The sequence below is a fragment of the Cyprinus carpio genome, chromosome A6 (assembly GCF_018340385.1).
Source record: "Cyprinus carpio isolate SPL01 chromosome A6, ASM1834038v1, whole genome shotgun sequence".
In the NCBI taxonomy this organism is placed as follows: domain Eukaryota; kingdom Metazoa; phylum Chordata; class Actinopteri; order Cypriniformes; family Cyprinidae; genus Cyprinus; species Cyprinus carpio.
The window spans coordinates 27,441,981-27,467,963 of record NC_056577.1 but is presented as its reverse complement, the minus strand read 5'-3'; the positions used below and the strand labels follow the sequence as shown (position 1 = coordinate 27,467,963).

Below are 25,983 nucleotides of genomic sequence, written 5' to 3'. Positions count from 1 at the left end.
TTGATAAATGGCCCTACATTTAGCACTACCAGCCCCGGTGATTACCCCTTCAGGTTATTAATGTTCAATATTTACAATCATGAAAGAAATGAACATGAAAGAAATAAAAAGTTATAACACCAGATTTGACTTTAAAAGACTAAAAACACCAACAGATTTTTTTTCCTCATTAAGTTACCATCATCCACTACAATTTAAATGATCAAACAGCTCAGATTTATTGTAAATGTCTAATATTTTGCAATTCTTTCTGTAAATAAACATTTTATCTTTAATATTTTTCTGTGCTGATCCCAGTAAGTGTGGAAGAAATCAGAAATCAAGTCACTGTGTTAATATTTACACATTCTGTGTCATTAGTGGGCATCAAAAAGAAATCCAAAGTCCTGGGAGTCATGATCACACAGTTCATAGTAGCAATCCCTGAAGGAAAGAGCCATGCGGATTTTATCCGCAAACCTACAGTAGCTCTCACGATTCAAGAAGTGATGCTACTCTTGTCCTTGCTTACAAATGTTTTTATCAAACCAAATTTGACCCCAAACCTGCTGAACACACTATTGTTTCCGTTTCATCTCACAAAAGATATTCCTAAATGTATATTGCTAGCAAGACTCCTTGCACTTTTTCTAGATGCCAAATGTTTCTCCAGACCAAGCACGTTGGTATGAAATGGAGACTTTCCAGGAATGGAGACTTTCCATTCCTAACACAGCAATTTGTGACCCTAAACATTTGTAATATGTGTTCTTGTGTCATTTTCTGTTTAGTGGGATTCAAGAAGAGCAAAGCAAATCAGGAGTCCAGTGAATATTGTTAAGATGTGTGGTCCCGTATGTACTGTATGAAACTTTATAAATCAGTGGTTTGATTTTTTGCTCATGCATTTTTCAGCTGCAAGTGAAATGAGCTCAAGGCTGTCCTGAAAAGGAAAAGATGTTGTAAATCTTATGCTGTAAATACAGACAAAGCTACTTTAGCATTCTCTGTGACTAATGCATTAACAATACAGCATCTTTGTTTTTATACTAAGATATGAACTGTTTTGGGGAGACAGGGAGTCATGGTCCCCCAAAGCTTTAATACAGATCAGTGGTAAAAAAAAGAAAAAAAAGAAATTAGGTTTAAAAGTTTGATATCCTTCTCAACCCTTTCCCAAAATATATCCCATATCCTATAGCCATACTTTTCCTTTAATCAACTGTGAATTACCTCTCAACCCTGCAGTAAGGTTTGTCCTAAAACCAAAGCAAGGAAAGATGGAGAAATTGACCCAAAGTTCTGGGAGATTTTGCTGAGTGGCGATAAGAAAGATTATGAGCACATCTGTGAAGAATCTGGGGTGACTGACTTCCGCTGGATGTTGAAGAAACAGAATGAGATGAAAGGGAGAGAGAGAAGAAGAGCAAGCAGAGGTACAGTTTTGATTATTATTATTATTATTTTTTAGATACATTTTCTATGTGAAATGATATTGTAATCACATTTTTACTCACAGTTTGTCAGGAGCATTTCCAGCCTCAAACACACAGATGTGAATCTTGATGGATCTGCTTCTTTTGAACTTGATCTTAACCTTTTAGACTCCAGCAGTAGAATTTTCATCTTCAAGGTAAACTGACACATCCGAGCTCAGGTTTCAGTGCATGCAATGCTGAACTTCTGGTCTCTGAGCTTTTGGTTTGTCCCTCAGGATGGTGAGATGATTCCATATTCTAGAGATCTCATATGGAAATGAAACATAACTAGAATCAAGTAGGCAAGAAATATACCTTCAAATAGAGACCTTTACCAATTAGTTGTAGAAGAAGTCAATGTGCTAAATTAAAGCCAACCTTACCTAGTTTATGATGCTGCATAATTACCTTATTATTACTCTTAAGTAACCAAGAGCACTTTCTCATAGTACCAATGGTGGACTTTCTGGTCAAGTTAAAGGATGTAAAAGCCATGGAGATGGAGGATACCATTTTTGAGTGTGTCCTTTCTAAACCCTTACCTAAAATCATGTGGGTTGGAAAGAAAAAATTATTAGAAAAGGGAGACAAATATGACATCTCTGTGTCTGAAGACAAACTGATCCACAGGCTGCTGGTGAAGGACTGTATGCTGGTGGATAAAGGCATCTATGTGGCTGTGGATGGAATCAAGTCCAGTAACGTCGGGCTGATAGTGGAAGGTACAGTATGATCGCAACCTTGTCAAAACATCTTTGAATTTGACTTTGAAAGTGACTAAGATCAGTGTCGGGGAGGAATAAATGCACTAGCACTGCTATCTTTATTGCATTCTTCTTCAGTAGAGTTACAGCAGATCAGATGTTTTCAAGATTGTTGTCAAGTAGCTATTTTTTCCCAAAAATAAACAAGGTTTTTCCATCACGTCATATTGTGCAGCATTACAACCAATTAAACTGAGGCAAAAACCACACAAACGATCAAATAATGCCCTCTCTATTGATTAGAATGGGGAAGTCCGATTCTTTTAGCCAATCAGTTGATTCATGAGTCACATACTGTATGAGTCATCAGAAGTGTTCTCAAAAGCATGTCATTTAATTTTGCTTTTTTAGAAATGTAAATATTTTGTTATATACTGCTAAAAAAAAAAAAAAAAAAAATCTGTGTTTTAAATTTTCTAATTCTTCTGTTAGTTGAATTGGGTGTTTATTATTATTATTATTATTATTATTATTATTATTATTATTATTATTATTATTAACTATTATAACTTAATATATTTTTAAAAGCTCTATCTATCTATCTATCTATCTATCTATCTATCTATATATATATATATATATATATAATATATATATATATATATATATATATATATACAGTATATATGTGTATATATATATATATATATATATATATATATATATATATATATATATATATAATATACGTATATATACATCAATCTTAATAACTACTATTAATTTTGTGTTTGATCATTTATGAGTGATATATAATTGTCCATGAAGGCTGGAAGTGAAAAACTCATATTCAGGTATGCATAATTATTAGACAGGTTTTCTTTTACAGATAAAATAAGGGAAAAAAGAGATTTAACTCAGACTAAAAGTCTAAAATTATTAAATGACCATGACAAGGATGCAATATTAATGCAATACTAGAATTTACAAAGTTAAGGCATGACCATTGGACAGCAAAAAAAAATCTGTAGTGAGTAGAAAAATAATTATAGTAATAATGTAAATATTTTTCAAAACATATTTTGCAGATATTTATAATACTTTTCCACAGTAAACATTGGGTCTTTATATATAGCAATATATAGTTGTATTTTGAATTTTAGGATAGGGGACACTTGCACAAGGATGATGATATTTGAGGAGCCCATGGATTGATAAAAAAAAAAAAAAAAAAAAAAAAAAAAAACCTTGCCTTAATTGACCTTCAGTTTCCGCAACACTGTTAAAGTTTACATTACAGAAATGTATCTAATAAGACTTGTATATTGTGCTTATTTCATATTCTTGTCTCTCTTTTTTTTTTTTTTTTTTTGTCATGTCCTGTTTGTCATTTGTCAAGATCCAGTCGATACCAACATAGATACTAAGGGCAAAAAGAAACAACACCAAAAACAGCCCAAGCCAGAGGGGCAGGCACTGAATTGGCAAAGATCGCTGCAGAACTTCAGGTCAAGCTACAGAAGGAAGGAGATAAGAGAATTGCGGCTGTCAAAACAGCCAGTGCTGAGAAAGAGGCAGCAGGTGCGATGGACAGTGGTGGTTCTGCATCTTGTCCTAGATATAGCTCTGGAGCAGAGAAAAAGTTCAGGAGAGATGTCTCTGGAGACACTGGGCTGACGAGAAGTGTAACAAACACTAGAGGAAAAGACACAGGGAAAGGTATGAGAACCACACAAGTACATTAAATATGGAAAACAAAAGACACCACAGTTGCATTAGTATTTCTAATAATGTAATGACATTCATACATTTTCAAGTCTGACATAAGAGTCCAAAGCCAGAAGAAATATTGAGGTGAATGCCCATATTTGTGCATACATGACACTGATCATTTTATTATGACTGTCAGAATTTTCAGGTGTCAAACAGTTGAGGTGTGGCTACAGGTTCAGATGAAGCCCTGCTGTCTGGAGACTCAAACGGTTTACAATTTGATGGAGTGCTTAACACTATATGAGACATAATAACTGTTCAAATACAAAAGCCATTTATTTTCTCATCAGTACATTGACTTCAATTAATGTGATTAAGTGTAGCACTTACATTATCTCAGTGCCATATTCACGTTTAGCCACAACGTGGCACTGTATGAATGACACAGCACATGATCAGACTGAGGGGAACATTGACAAGATTAATGGTCCTTACTGGTGAAGGGATGTAATTTAGGCAGTTTAGGCAAGTGATTTATAACTCAAGTATAATTGATTTATCCAACTGTGTTAAGAAAAGTTCCATTTAGTAACTCTGTGATTAACTAGCAAACTTTTTAAACTTGAAAACTTGCGTATTTTTCATTATTCTGTATTTAACATATTTTATTATTTCAGTATTTTATACAATATTTTATACATCATTTCAATTTCACTTTTATTGTTGGAAATTCGTCAAAAAAATGTCAGTATTTAACAAAAACTACAAGATATATATTTTTTTAAATGCATCACATTCTTAGTACCTAAAAATTAGGCATACGGCAAGGAAATATGTAATTTTGCAATGAGCTTTAACCCGAAAGTACAATGAATACTAACAAACACTATAACTACTGTTGATAAACATTCTTTTAACATTTCAAGTCCACATTAACTTCCTTGTTAAACCTGCATTCTTCCACCTCCCACTTCAGCCCAAGACACTGAATCTATGTTCTATGCATTCTTAACCTTGTTCCTCCACTGTTTCAATTCTCTCTTAATTGGTCTTCTAGTTTATATCCCTGACAGACTGCAATGCAACAGTTGTCACCCAGCTTCCATATTTTTCTAATGTATGCCACTTGCATTTGTGTTTGTTTATACTATTTTGTTCTTGAAACGAACATGAGCTGTGGAAAAGGCATTTATTAACATTTAACAATAATAATAATAATAATAATAATAATAATAATAATACATTATTATTATTATTATTATTATTATTATTATTATTATTATTATATCAGTAATTATATTATACATCAACATTTCTCTGCATATTATAGGTACGGAATCAGCAGTACTTGCCAGTAACTTGAGTGCCAGCAAATAAGGATAGGAACTGTATTGATTTATTTATTACTCTAAAAAGTATTTTGTAATTGCTCTCTATATTACATCTATCACTTATGCTAGTTGTCTTCTAGTGATAAAACAAGCTTTTCCAAAGATGGAGGTACACAAAAGCTAGCAATACAAGCATCAAAGATGTGGGCTGAAGTGATCGAGTACGAGACTAACACAGTGATGACTGCTGGAGGTATTGCTATTTCTTTTAAATTTTTCAGTGATATGTTATATTCCTAGTTATAACATATAAATAAATATTTGTATATTGTATAGAGAAAACAGATTCATATGTGTTTGTTAAACTTATGAGTATAATTGTTAATTCTGAATCTGTGTTGAAAACATCTTTAAATATTTCAGATCTTCCTAAATTTGACCATGATGACCTACACAAGTTCTCCAAAAATGTGGTAGTTAAAGTTAGCCAGACTGCTCCCTTTAAAATGGCATTACCATCTCAAGACCTGACAGAGATCAGCTGGTTTAAGGATGGCACTGAGCTTTTTGATGGTGGCAGCATAAAAGTAGTAAAGGAACCAAACCAGAGCTGTCTTCAGATAAAAGACCATCTGCAATCTGACTCTGGGGAAATTAAGATCCAGCTTAAAAGCACTTTTGGTACTGCAGAGGCCGTCTCTAGGCTTATTGTGGTCAGTATGTTTCTACTCCACTGTGTATTATATTGAATGTATTCTGAAATAAATATTTATAAACCTTCCGCCTTTTACATACCCATACATTAACATTAAAATGGCACATTAAGTATTTCAAACAACTTAATGTACCCCTGCAGACAAACCAGGTCCAGCACAAGGCCCAGTAGAAGTGATTGACAGCTCATCTTCTGTCATTGAACTAAAGTGGAATCCACCAAGTGATACCGGTGGCTCTGAAGTGACTTACTTAGTCGATTGTCAGCAGGTAGGGCAGAGTATGTGGAAGAAGGTGTGGGAGAGTTCAGCCGACCACCTGTCCTTTTGAGACCGAAACATGTCCCATGGCAAGAAATACATATATCAAATCTATGCTGAGAACTCTGAGAGCGTCAGTGATCCTCTGGAGCGGAAGGCATCATGGCTGGAACTCTTTGTGAGAGACTGCAGTTCTTATCATTAATGAACAAAGTAAATAAATAAATAAAAACTTAACTAAATGCTTTGACTGGAAAAATGTTTTCCACTTAAGTAATCAAAACTACCCATGTTGCAATTCATCCTGGCCAACCCACCCCTCCTAGGGTGGTCAGCGCTTTCAAAAACTGTATCAACCTAACATGGACTCCACCAGAGATGGAAAAGATGGAGGAACCAAAACACTGGGCTACCAGCTAGAGAAACGCAAGAAAGATACAAAACAGAGGGGGACTCAGAACCCATTAAAAAGAGTGCCTCTACCTAAATGTCTGTAAAACTCCAAAACAGTACCTACACACACAATTCACTGCTGTTTCCAGATTAAATAAGCAACTTACATTGCTTTTCACATGGAGGATCACACAGGGGAAGATTTTAAATTACGGTTCCTTGCACAATAGTATGTTATGATCTCAAAACACCATTAGTGCATTATTTGTAAACTACTACAGTTTGTCGCAACACATAACCAGATTAATATGCATGGATTTTCTGACATAGTAAACATGCTCACTAACTCACCTGGTACATTGCACTTTCTGCAATGTGCTGCTGCAGTGCTGTGTAACACAAATCATGAAAAAAAGAGCTCAAGACTAAAAAGCTATGGTTGTTTCAGCAAATATGTTATCTCACGATTGCGGTCCAGGTTGAGGGTAGGGTTTAGTGTACAGTAGGTGGTTTGTTAGTTTTTATTAGTTTTTTTTTTCTTTTAGCATCACTCACACTTGTGGGAAGTCGTGGCCTAATGGTTAGAGAGTCGGACTCGCAATCGAAGGGTTGTGAGTTCGAGTCTCGGGCCGGCAGGAATTGTGGGTGGGGGGAGTGCATGTACAGTTCTCTCTCCACCTTCAATACCATGACTTAGGAGCCCTTGAGCAAGGCATCGAACCCCCAACTGCTCCCCGGGCGCCGCAGCATAAAAAATGGCTGCCCACTGCTCCGGGTGTGTGTTCACAATGTGTGTGTGTTCACTGCTCTGTGTGTGTGCACTTCGGATGGGTTAAATGCAGAGCACAAATTCTGAGTATGGGTCACCATACTTGGCTGAATGTCACGTCACGTCACGTCACGTCACGTCACGTCACAAGACATTTCATTTCCAAAACACCTCAAACACATACAACAACCAGTGTAATAAAACCTTCCCAGATTTATGTTCATCCATTTAAGACAAAACTGAATGCACTTTTAGTGCCAATCACTGGACATTTCACTTTGAAAGTGTCACAAAAGATATCATTTTGCAGAATTGTCGCCTCAGGCAAAATTTTCCAGTGAGTCTGGGTTGTTTTTTCCAGTTGCTGAGGACCTTCAAAACCAAAGGGTTTCTGGTTCAACTACTGTTAGACAAGCATTATATTCTTAAACAAGTTACCTGCCACTTCCCAAACCCTATCATTCTGCTCTATGTAGTTGTCGAAGTAAAAATCAAGAGTGAACATAAAGTGATGCCATGAACTTTCCAGCTAATAAACCAGATGAATGTATAGCAAGTGGACTGGAAAACCTTGATTGTAATTACTGTGTATCTTTAGGTTACAGTTAAACAAAAATTATAGGGTTTGAATCCCAGAGAGATGACATTCATTTGAAGACAGATGCAAGGTCCAAAGTAAATGGAAATTATTTTTCAGTACCTTTAATCTATGTAATTAGGAAACAATAGTTTTATGATTAAATTGCCTCTAATTCAGATAAAACTTCAGATTATTCATTACTACAAGTGTAGTTAGAAGGAGAAGTACATGCCCCTTCGGATAAGAGGTTCTAAACTTGCATGACCATAACATAGGCTATTACTTCTGACTATAAAGTCTTTGATATTCACTCAGTTACTGTAGCATTTGAAAAAATGTACATCTACACTTTAAAAAGTCAACTGTGTAGTTGTCCACTTGTGAAATCTAATGTGGTCAGGCTGATTCTGTAATGTATTAAATCTAAATATATAAAACAATATTTATTATTTAAATAAAACTAGTTCATTTAAATGTTTTCCAGGATATGGGAAACTTTTACTTCACAGAAACTGTAATTATATGATTTCTCTTCACATCTGCAGAAAACAGCAGCTGCAGTAAGCTATCTGAGGTTATTTCACTATGAATCCTCCATAACAGGCATTTAAAAAAAAAAAAAGGAAAAAAAGAAATTACATTAAGTTACATTAAGTATTATCCTTCCCTCTAGTCAATGTGAAATAGGCACAGACACCCCTCATCTCTCATCCAAATTCTTGCCCTCCAAGTGAAATCAACTAAATGTTTTACAGTTAATCATATATTCTTTTCATTTATTGACTGCATTTAAAAACAATGTCAGTGGAGCAAGACTCAAACCTACAACTCTTAAAGCAAGAAATATTTATTGTGGCAAAAGCCACAACAACTCATGATCAGGTAAGAGGTTCAGAACCCCGAACACTGAAATCCTACAATAGACCCTGGTAAGGCTTTAACCCTCTGGTATTGTTAGGTCATTTTAGCCAAATAAACTTTATTATTATTATTATAATTATTATTTTAAAAATCGCTTCTTCATCGGAATGGTACGAAACTTGCTGACTTTGATGGCAGTCACTATGTGACCACATAAAATAAAATAAAAAAAATTGTGGACAATTTTAATAAAACAATGTTTTTACTTGCATTCAGATAACTGACTTACCTGCCACTCTGACCTCTATGTCAACTATGTCCACTAGAGTTCTAGAGTATACAGCTGAGTCTGAATAGTTTGCTGAGGGGATGACGAGTGTGGTGAGTCCTCAGCATTGATGATGTTGACCCAGAGGGACACAGGTTCATCATTTTTCAGCTATTTGATGCCAGGTTGTAGAGAACCCTTGACATGAACAGTCTGAAAGGAAATAAGAAAATCAAAATCACCAGAACAGGAAGCAGTTGTGATTGAATTAAAAGAATTTGTTTCCAGTTAATGAGACATTGTTGGTATATGAGAGACAGCGGTTTGGTTTCTGGGGTGATCAAGCAGGTGGGAAAATATGATGGAAATAGTGGTAGCTATTGTTTTAAGAAAGAAAGAAAGAAAGAAAGAAAGAAAGAAAGAAAGAAAGAAAGAAAAAGAGAATTTTGAAAAGAAACTTTGTGTTTTGTTAAATTTACTACTTAAAGGGATAGTTCACCCAAAAATGAAAATTATGTCATTAATGACTCACCCTCATGTCGTTCCAAACCCGTGAGACCTCCGTTCATCTTCGGAACACAGTATAAGATATTTTAGATTTAGTCCGAGAGCTTTCTGTCCCTCCATTGAGAATGTATGTACGGTATACTGTCCACGTCCAGAAAAGGTAATAAAAACATCTTCAAAGTAGTCCATGTGACATCAGAGGGTCCGTTAGAATTTTTTGAAGCATCGAAAAAATACATTTTGGTCCAAAAAATATCAAAAACTACGACTTTATTCAGCATTGACTTCTCTCCCCCAGGGTCTGTTATGAGCGCGCCGTTCACAGCACATCCGGTTCGCGAACGAATCACTCGATGTAACCGGATCTTCTTGAACCAGTTCACCAAATCGAACTGAATCGTTTGAAACGGTTCGCGTCAACAATAAGCATTAATCCACAAATGACTTAAGCTGTTAACTTTTTAACATGGCTGACACTCCCTCTGAGTTCAAATAAATTTTCGGATCAGCGGTAGTGATGGGAAAAACAGTACACTGACTGAACCGAGCCAGATAACGAACGAAACATTGACTCGTTCTCGAGTCAAGAACCGGTTGCATCGGTTTTCGGATCACCGGTAGTGATGGGAAGTTCTGTTCTTCTCCGCGAACCGGTTCTTTCGGACAGTTTGATTCAATAAACCGGTTGCCGAAAACAGTTCACCAGTTATTTTGCACTCGACGTAATGACTTCATTGGCGATGATTGCCCTTGATTCAAGCCTTCGGTTAACCCGCGCTCATAACATTAGCACAGAATCGGTTCAGAATCAATCACCAAAAGAACCAGTTCGGTTCAGACGCGCTGTGTGTCAGTCTGAATCACGCATGCGCAGTTTCATCAGCTCCTCGGTTCTCGAATCGCACGCGTCCGACAGAAACGGTTCTTGACTCGAGAACGAGTCAATGTTTCGTTCGTTATCTGACTCGGTTCAGTCAGTGTACTGTTTGAGTAATACTTTGAAGATGTTTTTATTACCTTTCTGGACGTGGACAGTATACCGTACATACATTCTCAATGGAGGGACAGAAAGCTCTCGGACTAAATCTAAAATATCTTATACTGTGTTCCGAAGATGAACGGAGGTCTCACGGGTTTGGAACGACATGAGGGTGAGTCATTAATGACATAATTTTCATTTTTGGGTGAACTATCCCTTTAAAGGGGTCATATGATGCAATTTAAATATTTCCTTTCTCTTTGGAGTGTTACAAGCTCTTGGTGCATAAAGAACATCTGTAAAGTTGCAAAGACTAAAGTCTCAAATCCAAAGAGATATTCTTTATTAAAGTTAAGACTCTGCCACACCCCCCTAAAACGGCTCATTCAAACACGCCCCCAAATCTCTATGTCACTATGTGGAAATATTTGCGTAATGCCACCCAAATGTTCACACAAAGAAAGAAGGCGTGGTTTCAGTAACCGCAGTTAGTGTTGAAGCAGCCATGTCAGGTAGATGCTGTCTGTTTCTAGGTGAAAGCAAAAACACTTTATTTGGCCTTCCGAAAGTAGATGCATTTAGGAATCTTTAAGATAACTTACAACAGAGCAGCAACGCATTTTATGGACGACCGTTTCATAGTAGAGAAGGTAATTCAGACTTTGCTATGACAATCTGGTGCTTCTGAATCAGCTACTGTAAGTATGTTTTATTATTAAAGTATGTGCTATTGACTGTTTAAATGCGGAGTTTTGCGTGTCGTGTGTGTGTGTGTGTGTGTGTGTGTGTGTGTGTGTGTGTGTGTGTGTGCACGCATGTGTGTGTGTGAGAGAGAGAGAGAGAGATGGTCAGACAGTGGAGTCAGCTGTCTTAACCGTCCATGGCTTGTGTACTGCAAACGCATACGAGCTTCATCACTGTTTCTGTCACGTGACTCTGTTCCCCTTTTGGGCTCGAAATGATGGTAAAACTGAGGACATTATTAACTGTCTTTACATTTATTTTGAAAGATGAAACTTGTGATTATGGAAAGGGGCGTTACATTTCCGATGAGTGCTTGCTGTTTTCGGCCAATCACAATGCACTGGGTCAGTTGGCCAATCAGAGCAGACTGCGCTTGTCAGAAGGAGGGACTTTGTAGAAAACGACGGGTTTGAGAGAGGCGGGGCAAAGAGATCCTACAATAAAGTACAGTATTTTAAAAATAATGTTTTTTGGACATTAAAGCATGTCAACATATTCTGTTATACCAAATACACAAAAAAAGCTGTTGTATTGTTCATTCACATTGTTTCTAGATTATGTCACTGCCAATACTTGGAGAAACAATGTGAAGGAACACCACAACAGCTTGAGTAGCAAAATTTATGTCACTGCCAATACTTTTGGCCATGACTTTACATTCAAAATTATTAAAATAATTCACATAATATATTTATGTAAATATATCCATTTTACAGTGGGATAGCACTTGGATTGGATTGATAGCTCAGATTAACCCACTGAGTTAACAAGCAGTTCTTATGTTAATGTATTATTGTCATGTATGCAAAAAAAAAATTAAATTCTCTCTCATTTGATTGGGTGAACCTTGTGCCACACTGGCTCTTATCTAGCCTCACCCCTTATATAAATATATAAGTAGTTTAATGTAAGGAGATCACTTACAGCATTATAAATCACTGCCATAACAACATCCTTGTATATACTGTATGTGCAATCCCCATTTCAAAACCTTGCCTGAAGTAGCCTTTTTAAATTATGCAGAGAGCAAAAGAAGACCAAAGTGCATCACCACTGTAAATGTTACTACACTGTCCAGTTTATCACACTAATAATTACACCTTGCTGCATGCAGGAGCAACTCTAAGCGGGGGCAGTGCCCTTGTGTCAACAAGCAACTCTCAGTGCCCCTGTAAATTCATACATAACCAAATATTTTTAATTAGTCTACTTTTTTAAGGCTGCTTCAATGGCTAAATAAAATATGTCCCCAATATGCACCACTAATGACTACAAGGTCCTTTGGGGTACACAGTTTTCATTGAATCCTTTATGTGCCAATTTATTACTTTCATTCCCACACGTGCCAACCCCTACAGCTGCAAAGCTTTCTTTATTTTTCTTCTAGCTATGGATGAACCAAAGCCTCCAGGCCCAGTGGTGCTAGAACAGGTTGTTTATGTTAAATCATTATCACATAGGCTCCATCTCCAGACTAGGTGTGGGATGATCGACTACAGTACATGGTGGCAGAACGTGATTCTAACACATGTGTTTGGCGCACAATAGCTGACCCCCTGTTTTGCAACTCTTACTCTACTTCTGTCCACCCCTGTTGTGAATACCACTTCAGTCTAAGCAAAAAATGATAAAGGATTTTCAGATCTATCTGAATTACAAACGTGGGATGTTAATGAGCTGAGAGGTAGGTTGCATTCAATTGTCATATTACTCAATTCCTTATTATTGCAGTATGACATAAATTGTTGCATGAAAGGAACAGTTTATCCATTAAATGAAAATCGCAATTTACTCATTATAATTCCAAACCTGAATGATTTTTTCTTCCATGGAACACAAAAGTAGAAATTTGCAAGATTTGTAATGGTTGTTCATTTTGATGCAGTTGTGAATGTGTACTGTGAGGCTTTCAAGATTAAAGAAGGCTGTAAAAGCACCACACAAGTAGTTCATGATACATGTGTGATATTACAGGTCTTCTGAAGCCATACAATATTAGTGTGGAAAAACCGACCAAAATAAATTCATGAGATTCACACAATTTCGATGGTGCATGAAAGTTCATGAGAGAAATAGCAATGTGTGAAGCATTGACAAATTATTATTCAGTATTAGATCTTTTCAATGACTCAGGTGATCTGATATTCAAAACTACTCTGAATGATTCATTCATCAGCCTGACTGGACTAAAGTTCAACTCACTGATTCTACTATCCGATGGCAGCACCACATTTAAAGCAAGCAGTACAATTTTCCTTTTTTCAATAGTCTTACAGGTTTGGGACAACATGAGAATAGGTTAATTTTTTTGGCTGAACTGTTTCTTTTCTCATTTCTAGTGCCACTAGTCACAAGCTCACCAGCTTTGATAACTTTTGAGAGGCCACCTTCCATCTTGGTTCCTCGGAAAGTCCACCACAGGGATATCAGCTGTACATGACCTGCGCTGTCCGTTGCTTCCCCACACTACATGACGTGTTGTACTTTAATGACATCTGCATCAACTCCAAGAACAACTACATCAGTTACAGTATACATTGCAAACAGCACTACACTACCGGCATAAGAGAGATATTGGTGTATCACCATTTGTGATATTTTCTTAGATAAAATCTGAATAATTATTTGCATATTACTGGTGTGATAGCTATAAGACTTGAATGTGAACAAACACAAATACACAGTTTTCTGATAACTTCTCTTGATGGTCAGTTTCAAAAATAGCATCAAAGTAAGACAATCTTAGCACAGGTTATTACAGTACATTTTCTCCTTATTCAACACAAGATTTTAGATATGGAACACAAGGCATTTTGGATATCATAAAAGGTTCAAGTACATTACTTTACCAATGCAAAGATTACCTGCCCATAGGCAAAATACAACTGATTTTGAAAAGAAAAAAAAGTGATGTAAGTTATCGATGACTTTGCTGAAGTATAAACATACTCATTTTACTGCTTACCTTGAGGCATCAGGAGGGGTTTCATAGGGTGGCGTTTGTGTTTACTCAATTTCCTGAAGTCCACATATGTCTCAAGGCTAACTCAAGCACAGGTCCCTGTAATTTGCCTGGCCCCAAACTTTGAGACAAGCTGTCTGGGTCAAGCTTGGTAAACCTGTCAATGTAAAATGAAACCTTCCCTCAAGGCTGTGAGGGAAATAAGCTGCCACATGAATATATACAAGGCCCACATTCATATCAATATGAGACCCTGAATATTGTAAAAGCTTTATATTTAGACACAATCGAAATGCAGCGGTTGAAAATTACCTGTAATTATTGCAGTCGAATAATGCTGACCAGCAACTAATGCTTAAATTTTAAGAGCCATTTAATATAGACTTTAATTGTCCAATAAACATGCAATATGTTCAGTCATGTTACAAGAAATCATCATTATACTGTCAAAGGCAAGGCATCTATAGGGCAAGTGTCTACATTTAAGTCACATAGAACTTTAATGCTTTAATCGATTGTAATAATAACATTTCTGCAGATAAGTGAACTGAAAGGAGTTCATAATCAGTTTAGTTAAACAATGAGACTAATAAACAATGTCTTGTTGTTGGTAGACACTATTTTTCAGCTTCAGTTTAAAAGATAAACATCAAAATATGATGGTAAACAACCTTTTTGAAATGCCTTACATCACACAAAACAATAAAAGTTAGGTTAACATTCTATCAGGATCAGAAATTGATACTTGAATATGAATATCTGCTTCATGGGCTGGACATCCATCCAACCCCAGCATCTCAAATAAAAGCTTTAATGTGACAGCTGATTGATTCAACTGCATGGAAGCTTTCCATTCGGTCCTCCAGTGTTCTTAACTGAACAAGCAGCATTGACGCAGAAGCTGAAGGAGCAGCAAGATTTTAAAGGTGAGTTTTCATTTTCTTTGACATGCAGCACAGGGAACCATCAGGAATAATTCACCAACCCTAATAGAAATTCACATAGTTATGAACTTCATCAGTCCTTGAATTACGAATAAATAATGGACATAAATGTGGCTATAAATAGAGTTTTGAGCACATTATTGTATTACCACAATGGGAGAAACCACAGTTAGGACAGAAAAATATGTAAGTGGTCATCTGCTGACATACGTTATTTATTTCTGCTATGAGAATCACTCCCATCCATGCCATCTCTTGACTTATCTTAGATCATTATGTTTACCAGAGAATGTTTTATGCAGAATTAAACAAACATCAATTTGAAAATGCAGGCCTTTTTTCAATCCAAATTTGCACAATATAAGTAAATAAATTAATTAATTAATGATAAGAAAATAAAATAAAATCAGTAGATCAATATTTTTGTTTTCATTTCCTATCAAAATATCCAAACATGTTTTTCTTGGTTTAAATATGTCTAACAATACTATATAGTTCAACCAAAAATACAAATTCTGAATTCAAGAACTCGTTTACTCAAGCTTATGTCATTCCAAACTCTATGACTTTCTTTCTTCCACAAAAATAGAGATAATGTTAGGTAGAGCATTAGTGACCTTGGTCACCATTTACTTTCATTTACATAAGAAAAAGATGACTGAGGCTGTCATTTTGCAATCTGCCATTGGTCCAAGTAAAATAAATGTAATTAAAAGGAATCTAGATTTATAATCTTAAACAAATGTCCTTCTTAAGTGCACTTACCTTGTTTTGATGAATTTCATTTGGCTTTGTTTTTTCTACTTTGTTTTGTACACAGGAGGGTAAAAATGAGACAGACAGACATATCAAGCGAAAAGAGGAGGCTTTTTGATGGACTGCCAGGACTCTCAAGATTGTTTGACAAAAGTTGAGGAAAGATGAGCAATCTGAATGAAAAGTTAAGGTTAAGAAGAACATCATCATCCAAGCCTTATAGTGGACAGCCACTAAAAATGTCATCTCAAAATTTATTTTCCCTCAGCAAGACACAGTTATAAGCACCAGAAGAGTGTGTCAGATCTTTTTGGTTCTAAGCTAGGCAGAAAGAATAGTTTATGGCTCATATAATTTCATTTTACTCATGTGTGATCTGTCAAATGTTGGATAACTGTTTCTTTCCCCTTTGGCCTTGTAAAAGCATTGCTGAGGATCCTGTGAATCTTGGAATGCCAATAATTATTTTTACTGCCAGTCTAGTATTATGCACCATGTGATATGTATCACATCAAATTCTTAATATATCTTTATTGGTTAACTTTTTGAAGGTCACGGCCTGATATATCTTCATTAGGAGAAAGAAAGAGGAACACCTTTATATAAAGGTGCAATAAGGTGCAAACTCTTTCTGTGGTTTACTACATGGCAGTTTCATTACTTAACCTAATCTATCCTAAATGAAAAACATGATTATTTGAGAAATCCAGTAGGTTTTATTACTAAATGACGGAAGGAACATCAACCGTTTATCAATAATAGTCACTAATAAGACCTGTATACAGATTTATATGACAGTGTTTTAGTACACTATACAAATTAATAAAGCATGATTCTGAGAACAAAGTTGTAAAGTTGTGAGAATAAAATCATATATTTTACAACTTTATTCTCATAACATTACAGTTTTAATCTCAATGATATGACTTTCTCATAATAGGCTTCACTCTCAAAACACGTACTTATAGTTAGTGTATGTACACATTCCCACAAGTGGATGGGATCATATGCAAGTTATATAGAGACTTTGTATCACATGACTTGTTAAACCTTGTTGTTTTACAAAATAAAAGACAAACTTACAGCAGCTGGTTGTAATGCCATGGAAAAATTATTATATACAGTATATATATATATATATATATATATATATATATATATATATATATATATATATATATATTTGTGTGTGTGTGTGTGTGTGTATGTATATACACATTCATACTGTTTTCCATATGCAGACTCATTTCTTGACTATTGGAACAAGGGTAAAACAAATTCTGAAGATGTCACAGCCTGCAGAAGAGATTCCTGTTGGTCAGGGTAAGTTATATTTAAATCAAAACATTCTAGTTTCAATGATTTACGTAATTTAATGGTTTAAATAAAATTGCTTACAAATGTATGTCCCAGATAAAAGACAAAAAAAAAAACTGCAATTTTAAGAGTCAATCATAAAGAGAGCAAGCCTAAAACATTTACTGTAGCTTATCCATTTATTTTGATACCTCCTTATTTGTTTTGGTCCAAACTTCCGAGAAAACATTGCCCTCATGTGGTTATGTGAATAAATCCCAAGTGAAGGCAAAGAAGATGGCACCTCAGTTCTATTTTGAATAACACATGGTATATGTGGGTGGCTTATTTACAAAAACAAAACATTCAGTGTTGTTTAATAAAGCACATAATGTAATGATTAATGCAATTTAATGATTAAAGCATATATCTTCCAAGTGGAGATCAAGAAGAGATCTAGAGTGCCTGGTGTTATGATCACCCAGTACGTCAAGGAACTGCCACGTAGAAAAACTACACCTGATTTCACCAGAAAACCAATTACCTTGACAGTTCAACAAAGTATTAAAATAATAATTATTATTATTGCAAGTGTTGCTATTAAAAAATAAAGTCTAAATATGTTTTTCAACAGTATTTAAAAGATTTGTTCTGCTCAGTTGTTAATAAATTCACACTAATAATTGATATATAGTCCAATATAGTCCAACATACTGTGGATTTGATTAAACATTTATATGTTAGTTAAGCAGTCATGTAGCTATGATGAAAAAGTAGAAGATGCATGTAGTAGATCCTTCATAAGCATAAACTCAGAGATGATGAATGGGTTGCCTTTCTGTAACGGCAGGCAGAGTGGCCTTTTTCAAAGTGGTGGTGAACGGAGATCCAGGACCAGCTGTAACATGGGCTCACAACAAGAGTGACACTTCTGATCCAGAAAAATATAAGCCGAGATATGACGAAAGGACTAGGGAACATGTTCTAGACGTAACATACCAATGCCAAAACCTTTGGATCTGACATTAAAACATTATCATACAGAACAGTGCATTATGATGATTGATCCTTCTACAGTCAAATTACCGTTTAATCTGTTGTGTTCAAACAGATAGTAAATGTACGATCGATCAAGCAGATACGTATTAATGTTTCGCAACAAATCAATTTGGAAAAGCCATGTGCACAGCTACATTAGGCGTATTTGATGGTAGACAACATATTTTTATTTGAAAAAGCACAATATTCAAGAATATTACCATTTTCAAATCTGTACATTCAATGTGCAGAACTAGGCAATTAGATCTGTTGTGTAATCTGAATGCATGCTCACATTTATGCAATGTTCTTATCCTTTCTCTATCTTTTAGTTGGATCAAAGAAAAAGCCAAGTGATACATCAAAACAAGGTGGATATGTTCATCCTGAAATACTAAATGAATGTAAAGAGGGGCATTTTATTTACATGCTGTATTGATAATGTTTGATGTTTTATATTTTTTTTTTTTTTTTTTTTTTTGAGAAGACCAACAAACCAACGACCCTGAGGACTTCAGGAAAATGCTTAGGAAAACCACGTAATTGCTTAACTTCTCAATTGTCAGGGAATCAAGTGTTTCAGAAATCTCTCATACTGTATATAAATCAGTCACTTTTTTTCTTTCATCAAAATGAAAAATCTTGTGTCTAGAAATGTCAAGAAGAGACAAGAAAAACCAAAGAAAGAGGGAGAGATTGATCCAAAATTCTGGGAAGTGATGCTAAGTGCCAAAAAGTCTGATTATGTGCGCATCTGTAAAGATGGTGGTTGCTAAAACAGCTTAACCTGAAGAAAAAGGAGAAGGAGGATGAACAAGCAAAGGTCAGCAATTTAATAATCTGATGCAATCTTCTGCAATTGCAACAGTACTTTAGCCTATTTCTAAAAAAAATAAAAAAATAAATAATAATAAAAAAAAAAACATTATTAAAGTCTTAAACTTCTTAACTCCCTTTTTTTTTTTTCTTTTTTTTTTTTTTGTCTTACAGGTGGTTGAACATTTTGGCAACATGAAACAGATTGAAGTGAAGACAAGTGGCAGAGCTGAGTTTGAGTTTGATATGAAGCCTAAGGACCCAAACAGTAAAATTTATCTGTACAAAGTAAGTTCAAATGGTTTCACATTGATAAAAAAAAAAAATAAATAAAAAATGTCATTGTCATCTAACACACACACACACACACACACACACACACACACACAAAATGCTATTATGCTTTTACAAAGTCTTGATTTTGTTTTGGGGGTGTACTAGAATAGGCTCTCATACTAGGTTGTTCAAAAACACATTATTTTTCACATATTTTACATGATTACAACACCTCTCTCTCCAGTCTGGCATGAACGGCTCAAATAGTTCCTACATCACATGTAACTGTGATTGGCAGCACTCAGTGCCTGGTCGGCAAATGTCACACTCATTAGCATAGCTGCCTGTTGCCAGCTTCAGTGTAAATATTGCGTCAAAATCAAATCAATTTGAGCGCGATATAAACCCGGATGATTGTAACTTTTTGTCTGCCTTGGGAAAGCTAGCGTGTCTCTGACATAGTGATATAACACTCACTGCCTTCTCTAGTGCAGCTCAACCAGGTCTCGTCCCATTCGACGATCTTTGTGATATCACAAATCCTGGAAAATATGCGTTGTAATCTAAATGAGTTGTTCGTTGTAGTTTTTGAAAAGCGATTCATAATAATAAACAAAAAAACACTTTCTAAATATGACTTAAAGCTAAACAACACCACACATAATTTTCCATCCTCAAAAAGCAACATTACAGACTAACTAAAGTTCATAAAGTGAAAAAGCATAATAGGACCCCTTTAAAGGGCAAGTGATGCAGTCAGTCAAGTTTACATTATTTAGTAAACTGATTTCCATTTTAATAAAAAAAAAAAGATATAACAAGCATGATTAAAGTAAGAAATTAAGTTTTAAAGAAAAAAAGGATGTTTTGTTATCACTTTTGGAGCAATTGCAACACCATCTTGCAGTACCACAGCATGTGGCATCACAGAGTTGGTTTGCTCTGTTGGCCAGTGAAGTAATACAAGCATTTCTTTACTTTTTGAACACATGCTTGTTTTGAAATTGAGGAAGACAAACTTAAAAGAACTGTTCATAAGCCTACAATAAGTGCAATTGTTTATGCATTTGAGCCAATATGGCGTGTGTACCGAGCAGTACTACTATTAATGGTTGGAAGAAGACGTGAACGCGCTGGTTTGTGTGAAGAGCAGGTCGGAAACAATACGCGTTTCTGTGGAGACTCGTCAAGACAGCCATTATGACATAATTTTGTTTCCATTTGCTCAAGAAGACAAGAAAGAGAACTCAAATTGGTACTCGCATATGCTGTCCGAGCTACTGCTTTTTGTGTGTTCATGCGCACAGAACCGGTCTATCACAGCATAATGCATTGAAATATCTTTAGCACTGTCTTGTGCTGAATGGCTTAAAACACTTTAATGTTTAAGCTGGCAAGGCTTTAAACAATGATAAACTTTAAAATAAACTTGAGGAAGACAAAAGTTCAGCTGAGAGATTAGTTACAGCAGGTAAGCATATTGTATTCGCAGGTGAACATAAAATATCTCACATACCATTACTGGTGAATGAGCCAGTGTAATGCAAATATGTCTGAAAGGTCTGCCATATCAGTAAAGATGCCACATGAATGGTATTATATGAAGTGTTTTTGGTTACATCACATTGCACCTAGCATTATGAAAACAATGTTTGGGATACCACAATTAAAACTTTGTGATTTAGACAGTTTGGTGTTGGATATTCATGCAATTATGGTGAAAACCAAGCACATTTGTTTGTTCAAAAAGTGAAGAAATGTTTATATTACTTCACTGGTCAACGGAGCAAACCAACCCCGTGACGTCACACGCAAAACATCCCTTTTTCTTTAAAATGGTTACATTAACTGTGTTTGTTATATATTTTTTAATTAAAGGGATAGTTCATCCAAAAATGAAAATTAGTCTATATACTCACCCTCAGGGCATCCTAGGCATATCTGAAATTCCTCTTTCAGATGAACACAATCACAGTTATATTTAAAAATGTCCTGGCTCTTCCAAGCTGTATAATGGCACTGAATGGTGCCCCTGTTTTTGCAGCCGAAAAAAGTGCATCCAACAATCATAAAACTACTCCACACTGCTCCGGGGTGTTAATAAAGGCCATCTGAAGCGAAATGATGCATTAGTGTAAGAAAAATATTGATTTATTAAAATGCATAAACCGTAATCTCCAGCTTCCGGTCGCTCAAGTAGGCGCGTTCACGACAAGGTGCTCTAACGTATGACATAGGCATATTGGAAGGTGCAACGTAAGCTCCGGGGAGACAGTGATGAACGAGGAAGCACAGAGGAGAAAGCAAAATTGTCAGAGGATTTCGATATAAGGCAAGGAGACTATTAGTTTTTTGCTCAGCCATATTTGTTTGAACCATAATATACCGACAAGGAACTATGATGGAGGAGGCTGCAGCGGCAGCGGCACATACTACGGATGTAGTTCACGTGGTTTCCCTGTGCTGTAAACAAAACTTGGTTCTCGCAAGTCTACACTCTTCTGCCCAGAGCTTACTCTAGAATGCCTTGTCGTGAACACACCTGCTTGAGTGACCGGAAATACCTGTAAAAGTTTATAAATTTTTAAAAATCAGTAATTTTCTCACTCTAATGCATTGTTTCACTTCAGAAGGCCTTTGTTAACACCCCTGAGCCGTGTGGATTAGTTTTATGATGGATGGATGCACTTTTTCCGGCTTCAAAAACAGGGGCACCATTCACTGCCATAATACAGTTGGGAAGAGCCAGGACAATTTTTTTTATAACTCCGACTGAATTTGTCTGAAAGAAGAATGAATGTCAGATATGCCTAAGATGCCATGAGGGTGAGTAAAAAATTTTGACCTGTACCATCTCCACCAGATCCAACCACAGCTGACCACCACAAGGCCCACTAAAAGTGAATGAAAGCACATCCTCGGTCCTTGAACTGAAATGGAATCCTCCGAAGGATGACGGTGGCTCAGAAGTGACCAACTACATAATTGAGCGTCAACAGGTCGGGCACAGTACCTATAAAAGGGTCGGGGATATTTCAGCTAACCATCTAACCTTCAGAGATAGAAACGTGTCTCTTGGCAAGAGGTATATCTATTGCATCTACGCTGAGAATCTTGAGGGCATCAGTGAAGCGATGGTAACTGAAAAAATCATGGCTGGCTCTTTAAGTAAACTCCTTAAGTTTTTACTGCTAAATTTTTCATATTGAGAAGTACTGATGTCATTAATATTTATATTACCTGTGTGTTGGCAGTGTTCCCTGGTCCACCAGGCACGCCAAATGTAGTCAGTGCATTCAAAAACTGTATAAAACTTACATGGACCCCACCAGAGAAAAATAGAGGGACTAAAATCTTGGGCTACCAGCTAGAGAAACGTAAAAGGGATTCAAACCAGTGGGTGACTCTGAACCCAGTTAAGGACCCTATCCAAGGTATTTTTTATTTTTATTTTTCAAAGCTCCACACTGAATGAAGGGCACTGACTTCCAGCTCTAATAAATGTTGAGTCTGGAAAACAACTGCTAGGACAAATCAATAAATCCCCATTACCAAGCTACTAACTTAAAGTTCAAAGACCTCAAAATACATATAAGTGGTCTCTACTTCTTACAGCTCTCAAGTATGCAGTAAAGGATGGTTCAGAGGGGTCAGAGTATGAGTTCAGAGTATCAGCCATTATTATGTCTGGGCCTGGAGAACCCAGTGCTCCCTCTGTAATGATCTGCGCTAAAAACCCCAACAGTAAGTCACAGACACATTATTAAGAAATCAAGTTCAAACAACTTTACTAATTTCGATCAATCATTTTCAGTGAAGCCCCATTTCAAAGATCCTGAAGACATTATGGTTGTGAGAGCAGGAAATTCTATCAGAATCAAAATTAACTATGAGGTAAAAACTACATCTACATACCACACTTATCGCCTCTTTATAGTTAAATATCTTCTTTAAATAGAAAACAAATTCATATTCGGCACACAGGTCTCTCCACCTCCAGACATTACCTGGCTTAAAAATGGGGAACCTGTATCTCCCTGGAACAAGATCATTCATGCTGATGGCACGCTTGTTATACCCTCCTCAAAGTACTCAGATTCTGGAGTCTACAACATTATAGCTAAAAACTCAAGCGGGCAAGCCAGCTTTGACATTGAGGTCAGAGTAACAGATAAGCTACATTTTATATAAATTATATAGCTGTGATCACACAATGTAAACAAGTTTAGTTATTTGCTGCATACAATCTGTTGCAAATATTCACTGCAGTGTTTAAAGTAATTTTGCATGCTTTAAGCCTAAGTGAGACCACATCTTCAGAGATAACAAACCTGCAAAAAACATGTCAAAGAAACAAAGAGTTACTCATAATTGAAAGAAACTATTGCAGATATATTCCTATTCCTATAAAATAATCCTACTTTATGTGGCTACAGATGAGCCCAAACCTCCAGGCCCAGTGAACAGGTGGTTTATGGCAAAGTCATTATCTCATGGGGTCCATGGTGCACTACATGGTGGAAGAATATAACTCCAACACACGCATTTGGCGAAGAATAGCTGACCACCTTCTCTGTACTACCTACACTACCAGCATTCAACCAGGTCGAGAATACCACTTCAGAATCTATGCAAAAAATTATATGGGACTTTCTGATCCTTCAGAATCACCAACATGGGGCGTAAACAACAATAAATGTGGGCAGCAGGACCACTACTAGTTTAGCTTATTGTATTTCACAATGTGAAGTACTTAGATCTTTTCTTTCTTTCCTTCCCACCAACTAGTTCCAGCGCCCTCAACAGTGTCAGTCGTGGTCACTTTACAAAGGCCACCATCCATCCTGGTTCCACTGTAACTCCATACTCCACCAAAAGGATACCAGTGCTACATGACCTGCGCTGTCCACAGTCTGCACTGCTCCACCCAATATATTGCATGGTACCATAATGGGATTTGCATCAACTCCGACAACAACTACTACATCACAAATGCATCTGGCATCTGCTCTACGTACATCCTCAGAGTTCGGTCTGAAGATAGTGGCGAGTACAAAGTGGTGGGAGTCAACCCATTTGGCAGGGCAGAATGTTCTTTTACATTAAAAGTGAAAGGTATGACAGCTGCAGTGATCATTTCAAGGCTTGAGAACTATTTACCACAGTCACCTGATTTACATGCTGGTTTCTCCTTTGTGAATAAGTCATGTTGCTAATAATTTTGAGCATGGTTACATAATGCAAATGGGTTACAGCCTATGCCAGAGCCCGTCAAAAAGTGACCTGCGGGGAAAATATGGACACTCAATCATTTTCATGCGGTCACAGATTGATTTAGACAAATTAGCTGCACTGTTTGATGCATTAGAGCACTTTCTCTGCAAATCTCAAGTTCAGAAGCACTCAGCATTTTTTTTTAAATAAAAAAAAACTAAAGCTAATTTTATAAAACAGATTTCACTAATGTCCTCTATACTGTCCCTTTTGACAAAACTGAATACTGTGTGTACTTGCATTATCAACTGCAACATGACTCACCATGAAAAGCAATAACACAAAATTAAGCCTGGAGTACCTACAATGAGACCAGCATAAAGTATGCTTCAATCATGAAAATTAAAGTGCTAAGATCTAACAATAACTCAAAAAAATGAACTGTCATTTGGATAATTTGAAATATTTTCTATGCACTTTACTGACCATTGCAATAGTGTAAATTATGTTCATATGTTCATAGTTCTGCCTATAGTGTACATACACTTTCACATAATCCATCTGTATAGTATGTTCATAGTACACCTATATGTATATCATGCTGATAGTATTTAAAATCTGTAAACTACGTCCATAATACTTATCTGTATAGTTATTGTACATATTGTAGACCTTGTATATTCTGTACTTACTGCTTATTGCACTTCTGGTTAGATGCTAACTGCATTTCATTGCCTTGTACCTTACATGTGCAGTGACAGTAAAGTTGAATCTAATCTAATCTAATAATTTGGCTTTCTGAAAAAGTAGATGAAGAGCCCTGGCCAGTGCATTACATATGTAACTCAAATTACTTTTACAAATGCATTTTTATATTAAGCTTTTACAAAGAACTCTTAAATATCATGTATAGAATAGTTGGTCATTAATTTTATCCTTTCCCCTTTTTTCTACTTTATATTTCAGATTGATCTGTACTCCGCTGGACGTGCCAGTTTTTGCTCTGCTTCTGCTGCAACTAATTTTATGCATACATTTTAAGCTAGGACAGTTCATGCATATAAATGAACATAGCTATGGTGGATTGCAATTGAGTGCACTTAACATCTGCTACCAAGTGATGTGTACTGCTAAAAACAAAAGAAGTAGGAATGTATGTAAGTGTATATGACTTCACAATATGCAAATAAACATTTTTTGACAAGCATAATTTCTAGCATATTATTCTTTCATGACTTTTCATGTCATCCCCAATGAAATGTAGTTATTAATTAGCGAATTCAACTGGACCTTCTTCTTGGACATGGTTGAAAAAGCTTCACATACATTTATTTTCAGATACATTACCCAGCATTATCATTCTCACTGAAATTACAGTTTAGAATATTCCAAGACATGCAG

General features: G+C 36.0%; 1 pseudogene; it reads left to right on the top strand.

Moving 5' to 3' along the window:
• The first annotated feature begins 1,063 nt into the window (after nucleotides 1-1,063).
• Nucleotides 1,064-25,553, top strand: LOC109083093 (annotated as a pseudogene).
• The last annotated feature ends 430 nt before the right edge of the window (nucleotides 25,554-25,983 follow it).